Source organism: Stegodyphus dumicola, chromosome 4 (genome assembly GCF_044657685.1).
Source record: "Stegodyphus dumicola isolate Sdum_Otavi_A_Nest chromosome 4, ASM4465768v1".
In the NCBI taxonomy this organism is placed as follows: Eukaryota; Metazoa; Arthropoda; class Arachnida; order Araneae; family Eresidae; genus Stegodyphus; species Stegodyphus dumicola.
The window spans coordinates 125,675,480-125,691,284 of record NC_140771.1 but is presented as its reverse complement, the minus strand read 5'-3'; the positions used below and the strand labels follow the sequence as shown (position 1 = coordinate 125,691,284).

Sequence of the window (15,805 nt, the reverse complement as noted above, 5' to 3'; positions counted from 1 at the left end):
GCCCAAAGAGTAACCTACAGGAGCATACTATATATTTGCAAAGTTTGCTGTCAGTAAAAAGTCTAATTAAAAACTGCCGAAATGTTGGATTGTCAATTAACTTTCTCCTGGATTACAGATTTCTCTCAGATATTAAGAACCAAAAACAACAAAAGAATTGAATACTGATACTTGCACTCAACAGATTTTGATATTAAATATATGCATTATTTAACATGACAGTTTGCTATGATAACAGATACACAAACAGGCCTTCGAAACAGATTCTAGGCGTAATATTTAACAGGTACGCATATGTGTAATTTCATTTTATATTATATGATATATTTATATTAATTATGGAATGTAGACTAAAAAAGTCTGATGCTGACACCACATTATTTTCTTGTACGGGATATTAAATTATACGCATTTTATGCCGCATTTCATTTACAAATATTTTCTCGATTTTCATAACGGATAGATTTCTCATTCAATTAATTCCGTTCTCAACTTTGCGGCAAGGCAAAAACACATAAAACCTCAAAATATGTTAATTAAAATTTGAAAAATATAGAAAAACATAAGACAATAAATACAGTTAAAACAATTTAAAAAGAATTACAATTAAAGCTAGAGTTTCTAAGCAAAAACAAGCAAATCGGCCAAGAGGGAAGAAGGCAGATTTTTCGGAGCGCAAACCTGGAAGTGTACTATTGGTCCTACTCGGCAAAAAGGCACTGAAGGTGCAGAAAATGACTTAATTCATTATTCTGCTAAGTTTCATATGTAACAAATATAGCTGCTATGGTAAAAAATTAGGCTAAGCACTTAAACAAGTTTTAAATTATTGATAATTCTACAACTATTGCATGCAGATTAACCAAAGGCATAAAATCTTAACCGGAACATAAGAAAAGCATAATTCAATCAATTTTTGGTAGCAAAAAATGTACAATTTCCCAACGTATAGAATTAAAAACTGAACTCTCCGAGCCCAGGAAATGAGTTCGTATATATACATTATATACATACATACATATATATATATATATATATATATATTATATACATACATATATATATATATATATATATTATATACATATATATATATATATATATATATATTATATACATACATATATATATATATATATATATATATATTATATACATATATATATATTATATACATATATATATATATATATATATATATATATATATATATATATATACATGCCGACTACAACCAGAAAGGGGGATACACAATTACACGTTATATCAGTCCTATATACAAAATTTCAACGTTCTGATGAGGCTATTCATTTTTGAGTTGTCGCAGAAAATCTCTTCTGAATCCAATTTAAATTAATTTTATATTCCGTTTAGTGAAAAGCAGTCCTTTATTCTGTACTTACGTACATTTTTCAGTCAAAAAAATCGTTAAATTACTTTCGATAGCTGTCGAAATGGATATTTTCTTTGAAATGCCGGGTATCATAGACCCGGAATTTTTGGTTATTACAATACTTCCTTTACTTCGTACAAGGAAGTAAAAATGAAATCGAGATAATTTAATCCCACTATCGTCTGCTATTTAAAAATTATTTCTTTATATTTTACATTTTCATTAAAAATAGCTTATATTTTTCATATAAGAGAATTGAAGCATTATTTATGTAATGTACATTGAAAATTTTTCTTTAATTTTAATGTTTAAGTAAGAGATAGATTTCTTCTTAGAATGTATTTTTTATTTCAAAATTTCCTACTTTTGACAAGTATATTCATAAAACAATTTAAACAAGAACTGTTCATATTGGAAAACAATGTATTAAAAGTGTTTTAAAAACCCAATATATGAGATTCGTATTTAACACTTCGTCGGGAGCATTTAATCTACTAGGCACACTTCGAGCACATTTGTTTGCCCTGCTTTATTTAAACGTCATCACACCTTCTCCATCCATTCAGCTTCCCCTTGTCTAGTGCCACTGGCAGTCCGTAAAGTCAGTCAGTGAAAATATTTCTTTCCAGTTGACAGATGAAATGATCTAATAGGCTAATTGCGCCTGATTACGTTGAAATTAGACAAGTAAGTTTTCTGCGATTTTTTAATACTGTATCACATTTTTCGGTTAGCAATTTAGTATAATAAAATAATTTATTATACGAAATATTTTAAAATTATTTCTTTGTTTACATTTTCATTAAAAATGGCTTATATTTTTCATATAAGCCATTTTTAATGAAAAATATTTGAATACTGTTTTTCTTATGTTCCGGTTAAGATTTTATGCTCTTAGTTAATCTGCATGCAATATTTGTAGAATTATCAATAATTTAAAAAGTTGTTTAAATGTTAACCCTAATTGTGATTACCTACACAATTGAGTATGTTTTTATTTGAGTAATATTTTATGTATATCTACAGTTCATGACATGATCAGGCGCAATGGCTTTTTCAAGCCTATTGTTCCTGATCATGTCATGAATTGCAAAATGTTTTAATAACTTAAATTATTGCTTGTTACAGAATTTACAAAGACGTTTTCGTAACAACATTATAAACATTTGTTTGATTCAGACTTCAACATATCCAAAAAAGAAAGTTTGATTTGAGAAACCCTCAAGATATTGAAGAAATCCATCGTTTATTGGAGGCATCAGATGAAGAAGATGAGGATGCTAAAGATAAAGTTTTTGATGTCGAAAGCTACATATTGTTCCAGAGAATGGTGTAGCGGAACGTGAAGAGGGATCAGAGACAGAACAAGAGACGACGACGACATTGAAGTAAATATTGACTTTTATTTGGGACAAAGCCAGACCACGACACTCTAGTAATTTTAGCTTCAGTAGCGATGATAATGTTTTGGTGTCCTGAGTTCCAAGGAAAAACAAAAGTGTCCTTCTTGTATCATCATTGCATGATGAGAAAGCTGCTGATCTTTCTCCTTTGAAAAACATAAACCAGAAATAAACAGTTTCTGCCATGAAACCAAGTAGATATTGTAGATAAAATGTGCGGTTCGTATAATGTGTATTGGAATGAAAAAACGGTGGCCGATGGTAATCTTTTTTACAATGTCAAACATTACTTCAATCAATCCTCAGATCATATATATAAATAATGGGTACTCAGTTCTTAACAGAAGGTTGTTCATAAATCAACTGTGCTTGGGTAACTTGCTCAACGTCTGAAGTCTATTGGGATGCTCGTATACTTATAACAAAAATTAAAGTGATACGCTTCCAACCAAGAACAACAACCTGCAAATTACGATGAGCCACAGATACTTCCATAAAGACTCAAATGTGAAGCATGCTATTTGGAGACTCGTGAGAGAAAATTAAGCTAATATGAGTGCTATAAGTGTCACACAGCAATCTGCCTCTTATATGCTGTTTTTATGTGTCCTCCGTGCTAAAAAAAGAAGTATAAGAACAGATATATCCTATTGAATCACATGAATGAGAGATTATACTTATGTTCTAGTTTTAATTAAATTTAAATCTATAATTAGTCTTCTGCAACAACATCATAAAAGTTGTTTACAAAATGTGTTTAATATAAATATAGGTTTCAAGACTATAAAAATTTTTAAATCGCTTAATCATTTATAAAACTTGCGGAGGTTTAATAATAATTGATATTATTTGATTTTTGCAAGAAAAAAATGTTTCTATAAAAAAAAGTTACTAAATCAAAAAGTGCCTTTCAGACTCAAATGCACCAGAATGTGTTCCAAAACATATTGCGCCCAACGAAGTGTTGAGGGAGTAACGCAGTATAATATTTAGAATGTCTAGTGTTGAATTCAAGGGTCAGAAGGAATTTTTGATAAGTGCTAAAAGAATTATTTCCTTATATTTTATGATAATTTGGCTACAAGTTTTAAATAAAATTAATAAACCTTTTTATTCCCTTCCAGAAATTCTCATTGAATGTTAAGCACATGAAAATCAGAAATCAGCAGCAATATTTAACTATTAAAGTAAAAGTTGCTCTAATTTGAAATTTATCATACAGAGCATTACTCATAAAATAGTTATAGGTTTTGATTTGAAACATACCTGAGAAGCTAAAAATCATCTTATATTCTAAGAAATGGTCCAGAAAGATGCTTTGTGAATCTAGGGGAAACAATGCGTTATTTATATACTAATAATACGATAAATTTAATTTTTGTAGTCATTAACCAAATAAAATCGAATTACTTTAAAACTTATTTATAATGTAACTAACGAAAACATGTGAAAGCACATCATTCAAATTTAAACTGTTCTTAGCACGCGACAACTCTAGCATAAAATTCCATCAAAATGAAATGCTGCTTAAAAATATGCTTCTTCACGTAGTTAGGACTCTGAAATATTGCAGAAAAAGAAAAAAATATATATCTATATTTATATTTATGACATAATTTCAAGATGTTTACCTCCGAATACATCAAAATATATGAAGCTTTATGCTAAGTCACGGAATGTTTTCAAATGCTAGGAAGATGTGTCAGTGCTTACAAAGAGAGAAAGTGAGAAACCGAGCTCGAACTTTTTCTTTTTTCTTTCCTTCCTTTCTCAATGATTGTTGCTACTTGCTGTAAGAACCATCCCCAGAAAAGAAGGTTAGAACGGCAGCGTTAAACCGACTTCTGTAAATTCTAGGAAAGCTAGTTGTTTTCTCCAATTCTACCAAGCTACGTTGCAACTGATTGAAAAAATAATCCCGTCAATAACTTCAGCTTACCAAGCAGTGGCTGTAGCAGACGAAACATTTCATCATTTATTTTGTTACGGCTGTAGTTGTATTACCACAAGTAGGGATAACAAAGTTCTGTGTTAGATTTTGCTTTTCTGTTATCGTGTGTTTATAGTAAGTGTGAACAAATTATTAGTTAACTTCATAAAATTGTGGTTAAATTTGATAAGAAGTAGTTTTAGTTAGTTAAAAATTAGTTAGAAATTGTAATAGTTTCTCTGATTATAATTAGAATCCTTTATCGGATGCGGAAATTCTAGGACCGAGATGTAAATGGAAACATACCCAGCTGAATTTTCAAACCAGTTTCCCTTTTATTTATTTTTTTTTTCAGAGAGAGGGGGATCTATTCAGATCTGTAGGTTATGAGATATTCTTAGACGATTATTGACACACCTCAGTTTAATATTATATATTTCAACTCGGACATATATGTAATTTTGTAATTAAGTTAAAAATTCTAAATAAAGACAATAAAATATCATACATTATTAAATTGAGTGTCAAAGTTAAAAAATATATTAAATTGCACAGACCAATCGCAATCTTTTTCATTCCACAGGGACAATTCAAGCTAAGGTCTTTTACTGAAGCGCCAGTCTGACGATCTTCCTTAGGAATACTTAAAGGATTTTACAAACATTAACAAATTTATAAATCTTCTTACGTCAAAATATTTTGCAATTAAACTTTAAGATTGAAGGAAATAATTTTTCATGTGTTAATTTTTTAATATTTGATTCTTTATTATATTTGAAATTACTTGAAATATTGAAGACAACTTTATAGAAAATACGATTATCCTGTTAAACATGTCATTTCTAAATTCAGTTTTAATGGTTAAAATGAAATGTTGTTAAAATGTCATTTCTTATATTCTATTCCATATTTTCCGCCATATCCTCCTCCTCTGTAATCGCCAAAATGGCCCTTCTTGAAATCTCTTCTGTCATGTTGGTATCTTTCTTCCACGTACCCTCGATAATCATCAAGGCTGTCTCTTCTCCAGTTGTCTTCAGCTAAAACCGCACTCCAGAAGACTGCAGAGCAAATGAAAAGTGCTAACACCTGAGTTTAAAGATGAAAATAACTAATTTAGTCATAAAAGCAATACATTTGCCTATATAAATATTTTTTATGAAAACACTATATGTAAAATCCAAAAAATACTATCTATCAGTGGTAAATTTCCGTGATATATATATATATATATATACAGGGTGCGGCAGAAAATGTATACACACATTGAACTCACGTAGAAAATTTATTTACCTCCCTGCAAGGCTAAATTTATAAGAAAACCTAATACTATGTTTCCTGAACAGATGGCGGCAGAGTCGCCGATCTAGCTGGGCAACCCAGTTAGTTCCAAGAGAGTAACATGCATATGGCGGGCGTATGTTTGAGCTTTCAAGAGTGGAGTAGTAATGGCGTTTGAGAATGTTTCCGTGGTTCAGAGACTGTGGAGTTGTGAGTACGGGACTGATCCACTCTCGAAGGGGGATCATTCCCGTACTCACGTTTACATTCAATTACATTCACACTCAATCACATTCAATTACACTTCTACGAGAAAAATTCGTGGTTTGCGGAACAGATGTGATGTGCAGAAAGTCCTGCTAGGGTGACCTCTCGCGGCTACACGTAATGAGATGATGCCTCAGTTCCAGTGCTGGAAGTGCTCCAAGGTTCACGACTGATGTCTTTAAGGCAAATGACACATGGAAATGATGCAACTGCGAGTGGTGAGCGATAATGTACCAAGCCAGTGGATAGGACGCAGGGGATCAATCGAGTTTCCTGACGCTCTCCAGATCTTACATCGCTCGATTTGTTTCATAGGGCACACTAAAAGATAAGGTAACTGTTGTAAACTACATAACCTTGACTCACTTCACTAAATACGCATCAATGCTAAAAGTCCCCATTTTGAACGTTTACTTTAAACATCACTTGGGTCATTCACTTTGACCAGAAAGTACACTTATTTTTCAAAGTGGAATATAGCCTTACTTTTCCCAGATATTTAACGTTATAGATTGGAAAATAAATTTTCTACCATAGTTCGAAGTGTGTAGGCATTTTTCTGAACAACCCTGATATATATATATACATATATATATACTCACTATGTTACTTTGAAAGTTATCTCTTTATTTATACTTCTAAGTTATCAAAATAAGTTTTTTTTTTACAGTAACTGCTGGATTTTATTTAATTTTTGTGTTTTTTATTACAGTTTCAAAATGTCTTGGTAATTTTACGATCGAATCACGCAAACAAATACATAAATATTTCAACAATTAAAATTTATTTTAAAGATTATTTAAATTATAATACTTCAATACAAATTCACAAGCAATGCTGCAACTTTAGGTATGCAGTATTCTTCTTATTTTAACATAGAAAGTTTTATGTTAAGTTTAAATAGTTATCTTTAATTAAAGCAACTTTCCTATCCTTTCTAATTTCATCTTACAAATTTCCTGCCAGAGTGTCTTTTTAGAATCGCGTTTAAATGCAAATGAAGGAAGAGCAGTACTTAAGTCCAAGTTCCACTGACTTTGTTAGAGTCTCGGAGATACTGACTAGCGCACTTTCACCGTTTGGCTACCACTCTCTGAAAGCTATTACCACGCTCGGCCATATTTCAGGCCCTTGATAGTTTAGCCATTTAATTAATATTTAGGGGCCAACTCCTGTAGAATTTTGATACCTTCGGCTGTATCTTTTTAGCTAAGCATTAGTTCAGTTTAATTTTCTTAGCACTCTTGAGTTTAAGAACTAAGTGGAGGCTTTTTTGTACGTCCTGAGAAAGGGCCATCTGTTAATCTTTATTTTGAGCAATAAAGATAAATGAACTCTTCTTGAGTTTACGTTTCTGTTTCCTGCCTAATTAGCACGGCGTCGTCGTAACGACGTTGGTCGCGAGTCATGTTGGGAAAACATTGTTATATGTCGTCTTTAAGATGCCCAGATGCCAGGGAAACACTATTTTGCAGCGGTTGCAGGGAGGTTCTTGTCGCATAGACGTCGTTATTGCGTCTTTCGCAGGATATATTTTGATCGTGAAAGCATCGTATCACGACGTCTTAACGACGCCTAAATGTTCGCAAAATTCAACCTTTTTGCAACAGTTTTAAAAATGTCGTTATTATGTCTTTGTGTTACATATTGATTTATGCAGAAAAATAAGGTTAATAATCAATATACTTCTCTTCATTTTTAAAATTTTGTATTCCTTGTATTTTTCTGAAGTTTAAACATTTTATAATTTCCTGAAAACCAGAAGATAATACAATTTTTCCTCTTTAGACTAAATATACATAAATAATAATAGCCTTAATTGTTTTCTGTACTTTAAACTATATTTTTAAATAACTTAAATTCTATGTTACGGTTATTTAAGATTTCATCATTTTCTTTTCTTAAGTGAGGATAATTATGAAAGTGGTTATTATAAATATATAACAATAATAGTAAATTTTAAGTAAATACAACTTAATTCAGACATAAATAAAAGTAAAGATATATATGTGGGTAAAAAAAGAGCATTTCTGATGACAGCATTATCGCATTTATTTCTGTTAAATTTCAGAGACATTGAAAATTGTCCCTTTCATGATAAATTAGGAAACGTAAGGTAACGTAATCAGTGTTTTACCTGAACACAAGTATAAATTTATTCGAGTTTCATATTAAAAATACAATTATAAATTTCTATATATCCAAGATATGCAAATGGAAGATTGTATAACGTAGTTAATAAATGTGATCAAAAATGTTTCATACAGAAATATACCTAAATCTAATAACCCCCCCCCCAAAAAAAAAACTCCGCCATATATATTGGACAGCCGTTAAATATGCATGGATATGCATCATCTTTTAACATTGGACGTTTTTTCGGAGTTCTTAAAATCGCCCCATTTTTATCCGTGAATACATCTTCACACACGAAAATTGTACTTTTTGCACTGTATGAGGTAAAATGTTTCATATTATGTCTCCATATTAATTCAAATAAATTATTCCTTACTTTAAAAGTAATAGATAAATTCAGTAGTGAAATAATTGCTAACATGTGATTTGCATTGATTACAGAAATATGATTTTTTAAACTTTATAAAACCCATAACTTAACCTTGTAGCTTAGTTTCATTTTTAAATATTTTGCTATAATAGTTTTAAAAATATTTTAAGTATTAATTATTTTAACAAAATTTTAAACAATAATTTAGCACGTATTTTTAGTACTAATTAAATTTAATAAATCAAAAGTATTTATATTAAATTTATATTTCATTATATGAATCTAACTTAGATTAATATATTTAGATGAAATAAAGTAATGAAACATTGCAAAGTTAATCTTATGCGGACTTCAGATTCTTCAAAGGGCAGATTTAGTCTCTTTTCATTCTAAAAGTAACGCTGATGAACTAAAAAAATAATAAAACAACCACGTCTAAAAGCGGTCATATCATGGCAATCATGACATTTCAGAGACGTCGACAAATTGCCAAGATGCAACGGCAAATATTTTGCGTTTTAGCAACATTGTAAAGACATCGTAAAAGTTACCACGACCACTTTGAAAACTCAGACCAGTTGCAACGTCGTGTGCCGCTTGGGTGAGCTAAAGCGATTATTCACTTACCAGTTCTCAGGGTTCCACACACATAGTTGTAACTTTAAGGTTGGAACCTTAAACCTGAAATAAAAAACTTAAGAGTACTAGTGTAAATTTCGAATTCATGTTTTAATTCAAATCTTCAAATAGCACCTTTCTAAATATTCGTCATTATTGTAAAATTCGTGATCGATGCTAATCTTTTTTGTGCCTTGAAGAAGAGTTTTGAACGTGTACATGAATATTTTGATAATTAGAGTTTACATGTGCTAATGTGTTGCCCTTTTGTCTCTTTAAATTTTAAAGGTCTTGATTTTTGAATAAGCTTCGATATATAAAGAGAGAGAGAGAGATGTATAAATATATCTACACATATTCGTCCTGGTGTTTCAAAAATAAATGATAAAATTTTCCTGAAATTTTTTTAATTTCTTTTTAAATGCATGAGTAGCAGCCACTTACGTAAGTTTTGAGTTCAAAAGAAAAATTTAAGACCGAAATGCAAAGCTAGCGGAAGAAAAATTTAACATGTAGGTTAGGTATGTTAAATATTAGGCTCTCCCGCTGAACACAAAGTTTAATGCATTTTAAATAAGTACTCTAGGATGAGTTTGAATATAAAGAGTCTGTTGAAGTCTAGTGTGTCTGAGTTCTTTAACATGTAGGTTGTCGCTCAGGTGGTGAAGTTGTCATTAAAGCACTCCACTTTCACATGCGTTGAAAATTAAGTACATTCACATGCTGAAGAGCTAGGAGTGGAAAATTAAACTAATGGGAAATAACAATGAATTTTGATGAATTGTCTAGCCAAACGCATCTATTATATATAAAGAAAAAAAAACCCTGTGCTAATTTTGTTTTCTATCCAGATCCACTATAAGGAAATGAGATTCAACGTAAAATAGGTTAGTCAAGGTTGTAAGTTGTGTTTCTTGAATTCAAGTAAAGTTACAATTTTATATTTCCGAAGAAATAGTTTTAACGACCTTATTTTCAAATCTTTAAGTTTTGATGGGAAATACTTTAAAGACCTTATTTTATTCTAACTAATTATTTTTAGTTAGAAGAAATTTTCTTTTCCTTCTGATTTCAGTTTCCTGCCAGAATGTAAATTTTAATGACGTGTATGGAAATCTAGGTGAGTTCGGAATCAGTATTTAAGCAGTGGTTTTAAAAGTTCGTAGTAGGAGGTGATTTAGTTACGAATTTATGCCGCGTGTTCAAAGTAGCTTAGTAAGTGAATAATTGGTGCTTAGGCATTCACTTTAGATTCTATTGATACTCTAGGTTCGACTTTGCTGTGTGCAGCCGATTTAGCAGTTTAGATAAAGAAGAAGCCAGTCGTAGAGCCAAATCTTACTTTATAGTGAAATGCACTGGTGGTAGAATGTGAGCACCGAGTGGGTGCGTGTCTGTTACGTTTAGTTCAAATAAAAAGGTTATTTAAACCTTCTTGTACAGTCATCTATTCTTCCAAGACCTAGCGAGAATTCGCTACTTTGTCTTTTCGGTAGAGTCTACAGTGTATGATTCCAAAACGTACTAAAAAACGCTAGAAGCTTTCATATTTTATATTGAGCCTGAACGGGCATTGTTTTCATTTACAGACACATACACGTTTCGAGAGCACTTGGACTAACGCCGCATTGAGCTATAAATATTTATAAACAGCATATCTTTTGAATTTCTGATAGACTGTCTCGTGCAATGAAGATGAAAATGTTTTATTCCATGCAGTGTTGCCACTGCTCACGTTGAAATTTTTGAGTTTTTAATCAAAATTTCGTTAAAGTTTTACTGAATATGAAAAAGACAGTAAAACAAATTCGGGCTTCCAGGCATCAATATCCGGGTGGAGGACTACGTTACTCAGAAAGTGGTGACTCTAGGTACCTTTTTTCACAATGTGAGAAACATACATACATTCATGTAGCTTCTTCATTATTTAATTTCGTTAAATATTATTACAGGGCGATAATATTTGGCGGCAACAGTTTGAAAATTCATTCGGCCATTTTAAGTGGTTCGTCGCAAAATGCCGTTTCTAGACAAATAGCTCTTCGGGGCTAACGCCCATTTGGGCTAATAATTAAACATATTAGAAGTACGAATTATTTAATGCAAATTTAACTCAAATACAATTAATATAAACTATTTATTATAAAATAAATAAAAGACTTTATAAATTATTTATTAAAAACTGCTTTTCTATTCTTAATATAAATGATTAAATAAATGACAAGTTAATTATGATCGGAAATTTAGCAATCATGAAATCTAACAATATATATCCTCCATGCAATAATGTATTAGAATAGTACGGTAGCTTTTTTTATTTGGGAGTTTACGCTTTTAGCATGAATCAGATGCAAGGCATCCTTTACAGGATGCCGCTCAGAAAAGGAATTTTATTTCAAGCAGGTTGCATCTATCGTTTAAGTGAGAAAAGTTTTCTATACTGAGGAAATTTTCCTGCAAACACGAATATGCTAAGGAAGATAAAATATGTGTGCCTATTTTCGCATTATGCCACTCATTTATTTTTATGACCGACACTTTTTCATCTTTTAATGTGACATAGCTTAGCTTTCACTTCTCCGAGCTGGATGAACGAGGAACTGTCAAGAATAAGCATCGTGTGCATGGGAATGAAATTTCTCATCGTTACCTTGCAGAGATTACCTTGACTATCGAAGATATTTATGTGCTTTTTGCCCAGGATATAAGCTAGCTTTGCAGATTTACTATGACAAATAATAGTGCATAATCTGTATTATTAAAATAACGTAATTTATTAAGACTAAAAATACTAAAATTATTACATTTAATGTATTATTTGTAAATTAAGTAAGTTAAATAAATATTTATCTATATTATCGCAAAATATTTACATCACGTAAGAATTTTCGAATTATTTAGTTATTGGCGGTGAAGTTTCCTTACTTCACGAATAGAGTGTGTCGTTTTTATATTTAAAAATTCTATTTTAAACGAAATTTTCCAAAAGCGAGGTTAGTTTTTAAAATGAAATATTAGATTGTTTCATAAAAGTGGTCTTTTTTATCAAACGAACTGAATTTATCCTTGTAGGCCTTGGAAATACATACAAAATTTAATGTATGTATTTTTTTGCATAGATAGATGATAGGCTGTTCAGATAAATCAGACTTATAGAGAACTCAAACCAGACAGCAGACCAGTATGAATTACACTACCTGAGATTGAAAATGTAATACCAAGAAGGAGTGACCCGAAAAGTATGCAAATTTCAGGGTAGACACACGTCATGGAGTTATGCGAATGATGTGAAATACGCAGCTCTACAGTGCACGTTGTAGAAGATAAAAGTGAAGGAACCCGCAGAATGGCTAATTTTTCGTGCCGTTATTTCTGCTAGGGTAAATATCTTAAAAAATTTGTTCTTGTCTCAGAGGACGTGTGTAATGGAAAAGAGCACCAGACCGTTGTCAACGGAGACAGTTCTAGCAAGTAGGCGATTTTACGAGGGCCATAGTGATCAGACTACGAAGGGCAAGTTGGTCAGTATGGTAAATCTCAGCTGACACACACCTGGACGCGTCCACAGTGCACCGGCTGTGGCAACAATTATTGGAACAAGGAAATGTGACGAGTTCGAGGGTTGCAGGGCAGCCATTGGGACGTCAGCACTGGTGGATCAAAGCATTTGCCGACAAGTGGTGGAGCACCCGCAAGCCACGTCTACCTCCATTTTGCAGCATATTCAAGAACCTTGGATGTTCCCATATCGAACAGAACCTTTTGTCGTCGATTAGTGGCCTGCACTCGTGGCGCCCGTTAAGATGACTGCCATTGACCTCACATCATAGACACCAACGTCTGCAGTGGTGCCGGGTAGAGCAATATGAGTCGTGACTTTAGATGATCGTGATTTTAGATGGTTTTCTGTTTCTCCAATGATGGTTGCCGCGTACGAGTGTGGTGTCGATGTAGAGACAGGTCCAATCCAGCAGCAATTGTACAACACCCCAACGCGCGATAACGCGGCATCAAGGTTTGGAGTTCAATTTCATACGATTCCAGGTCACCTCTATTTCATATTCAGGCCACTATGATGGACGAACGATACGTAGATGATATGCTGCGGCCGGTGACGCTTCCCTACCTTCATGGAGTGCCCAATGCCCTTCATGAGTAGGATAAATCCCGACCACACACTGCTCGCATCAGCCAGCGTGCTCTGCATACAAAATCTGAGCAAACAAAATTTTCAAACCTTCACAAATAATAATTTACCATTCGATTTCAGATACCTCAGGGTCAAACAACTGCAATAGAAAAAGCTCCCCTCACAGAATTAAAAATTAATAATACTATAAACAATTTCCCAAAGAAAAATGCTCCAGGTCCAGATGGGATAGATAACGTTATAATAAAAATAATAAACAAACACTTCCCTTCTCTTGTCCCGATACTAATAAACAAATGTCTATAATACGGTATTTTTCTCTCCTGCTTCAAGATAGGACACATAATTCTGTTCAACAAGACAGGTCAAGATGCGCCTAATCGGAGCTCATATAGGTCAATAAGCTTCCCCAGCGCTGGGAAAAGTTTTTGAAAGAGCCCTTGCGAATCACCTCAGGCACCACATGAGAAAATCAAATAGCATCAGTAACTTGCAGTTTGAATTCACACCCAATAGGAGAACAATACATGCAATCAACGAAGCAATAATCCAAATTTCTAACAACAAAGCCCAAAATCTACATTCTTCTGTACTATGCTTAGACCTCAGAGAGGCCTTCGACTCACTCTGCTGGCCTGAGGTATTAGGTCTCTCCAGACATATCACGTGATTTATCATGGGACACGGTCCCTTTCCCATGTACCTCTATGCGAGAAATCTCTCTTCGTAAGACTCCTGTGCATGTGGTGAAAAGGCTCCTCCCGAAAACTATCTATTTTCTTGCCCGTTTACAAATTCCCTTCAAATAAAGAAGCTAAATTCAGAAAAGGATTTATTCCCATTCCTAAGATATGCGGTCAAGAATAAGCACTTGAGGAATAAAATTCCAAAGGTGATCGACATTTTTGCTGCTAGATGTCAAGAGCTATGCAGTGTAATTTAACCTTCAAAGAAATGCTCCAGCAACAGAGAAATGTAATTAAATGCAGATATAATGCACGCGAACGTAGTACCTTTACAGGAAAGAAATAAGCACCGCAAACCTTATGAAGCACAACATAGGTCAACATAGGGTAAGGGGCTACTATCTATTTACTTCGGGTAAATAATAGATGACCCCTACATTTCCATGTAATATAAGGTAACATCACCTGAAAAGTGAACACATGAACTAGAAAGCCCGGTGGTTATACAAAATGACCACTGTTCTAGATATTATAAATTGTAATTAAAATGATTTGTGCAAAGATGTCTGCTGATTCAAACTGAATTGACCAGTGCACGCGGCGAGGACGCCCCTTTGCTTACTGCCCCACGGAGTTTCCCCCTTCTACTTGCTTAATTGCTTAAAGTGCAATGAAGGAAACCACTGTTGGTACATTTCTTAAGATCCACCGCTAGCTCAATAAATAAAGGAGATTTAAATAATAAAATGTTAATTCACATGCCAAAGATCTCTTTGTGCACAACATTTCTTGTGTAGATCTTTCCATCATTTTTAAGCTCGCCTTGGAGAAGACCATCAGTTATTTTTAATTTTACGTCCGTTCTTTCACAAACTCTTGAACAGGCAACATAAAGTTGACCGTGTCCAAATGCAGGCTCAGGTAACAAAATGCCAACACGCTTAAGCGTTTAACCCTGAGACTTATTGATGGTCATAGCAAAGTCAAGTTTTACAGGAAATTGTCTACGTCTCAATTGAAACGGCAACCATGTGCCGTGGCAACTTCAGCCCATTGGCTAGTACAGTTACGCAAGCAACCAATAAACTATCAGAGACAAACAGACACTTAAGCGGCATATATATACGGGGTGAAGTAACATTATCTCTTCCGAAACGGCTGGCTCCCGGGCTTAGCGAAGCGCACCGTTGGATTCCACAGGTTCGTGGCACGCCATTTTGACCATTCGCATCTTCGTGGGACTTAATTAGCCGATATATTAATTAAAAACCAATTTTTCCCTACGTTTTATCTACATTTTCCACTTTCTTTCTTGGGTTTTCCTTATTAGAGGGATTTGCTACGTGCCAAATTCTTTGTTCTCGATTATCTACGGAACGCCGCTGAGTTGAAATTCGAGACGTGTATCCTCGGATTCAAAAAAATTCTCCAAATCCATCCATACCGTTCTCATCTTCGTACGGCTTTAATTGGCCGAGATATTAATGAAAACTTGCGGAAACGTTAATTTCCGCTCTCATTTTTCCGAGTGGCAACAATAAACTATCGGCGACAAACACTTAAGGCACTTA

The 15,805-nt window shown here is 33.1% G+C and overlaps 1 long non-coding RNA gene across 2 annotated transcripts in view; it reads right to left on the bottom strand.

Annotated features, from left to right (window-relative positions):
* Positions 1 to 5,468: 5,468 nt before the first annotated feature.
* Positions 5,469 to 15,805, bottom strand: part of LOC146997670 (uncharacterized) — a 50,245-nt gene continuing 39,908 nt past the window's right edge. For both annotated transcript variants that reach the window (XR_015040761.1, XR_015040762.1), the window contains one exon: positions 5,469 to 5,815. This is a non-coding gene — a long non-coding RNA (uncharacterized LOC146997670). The remainder of the gene's footprint in view (positions 5,816 to 15,805) is intronic.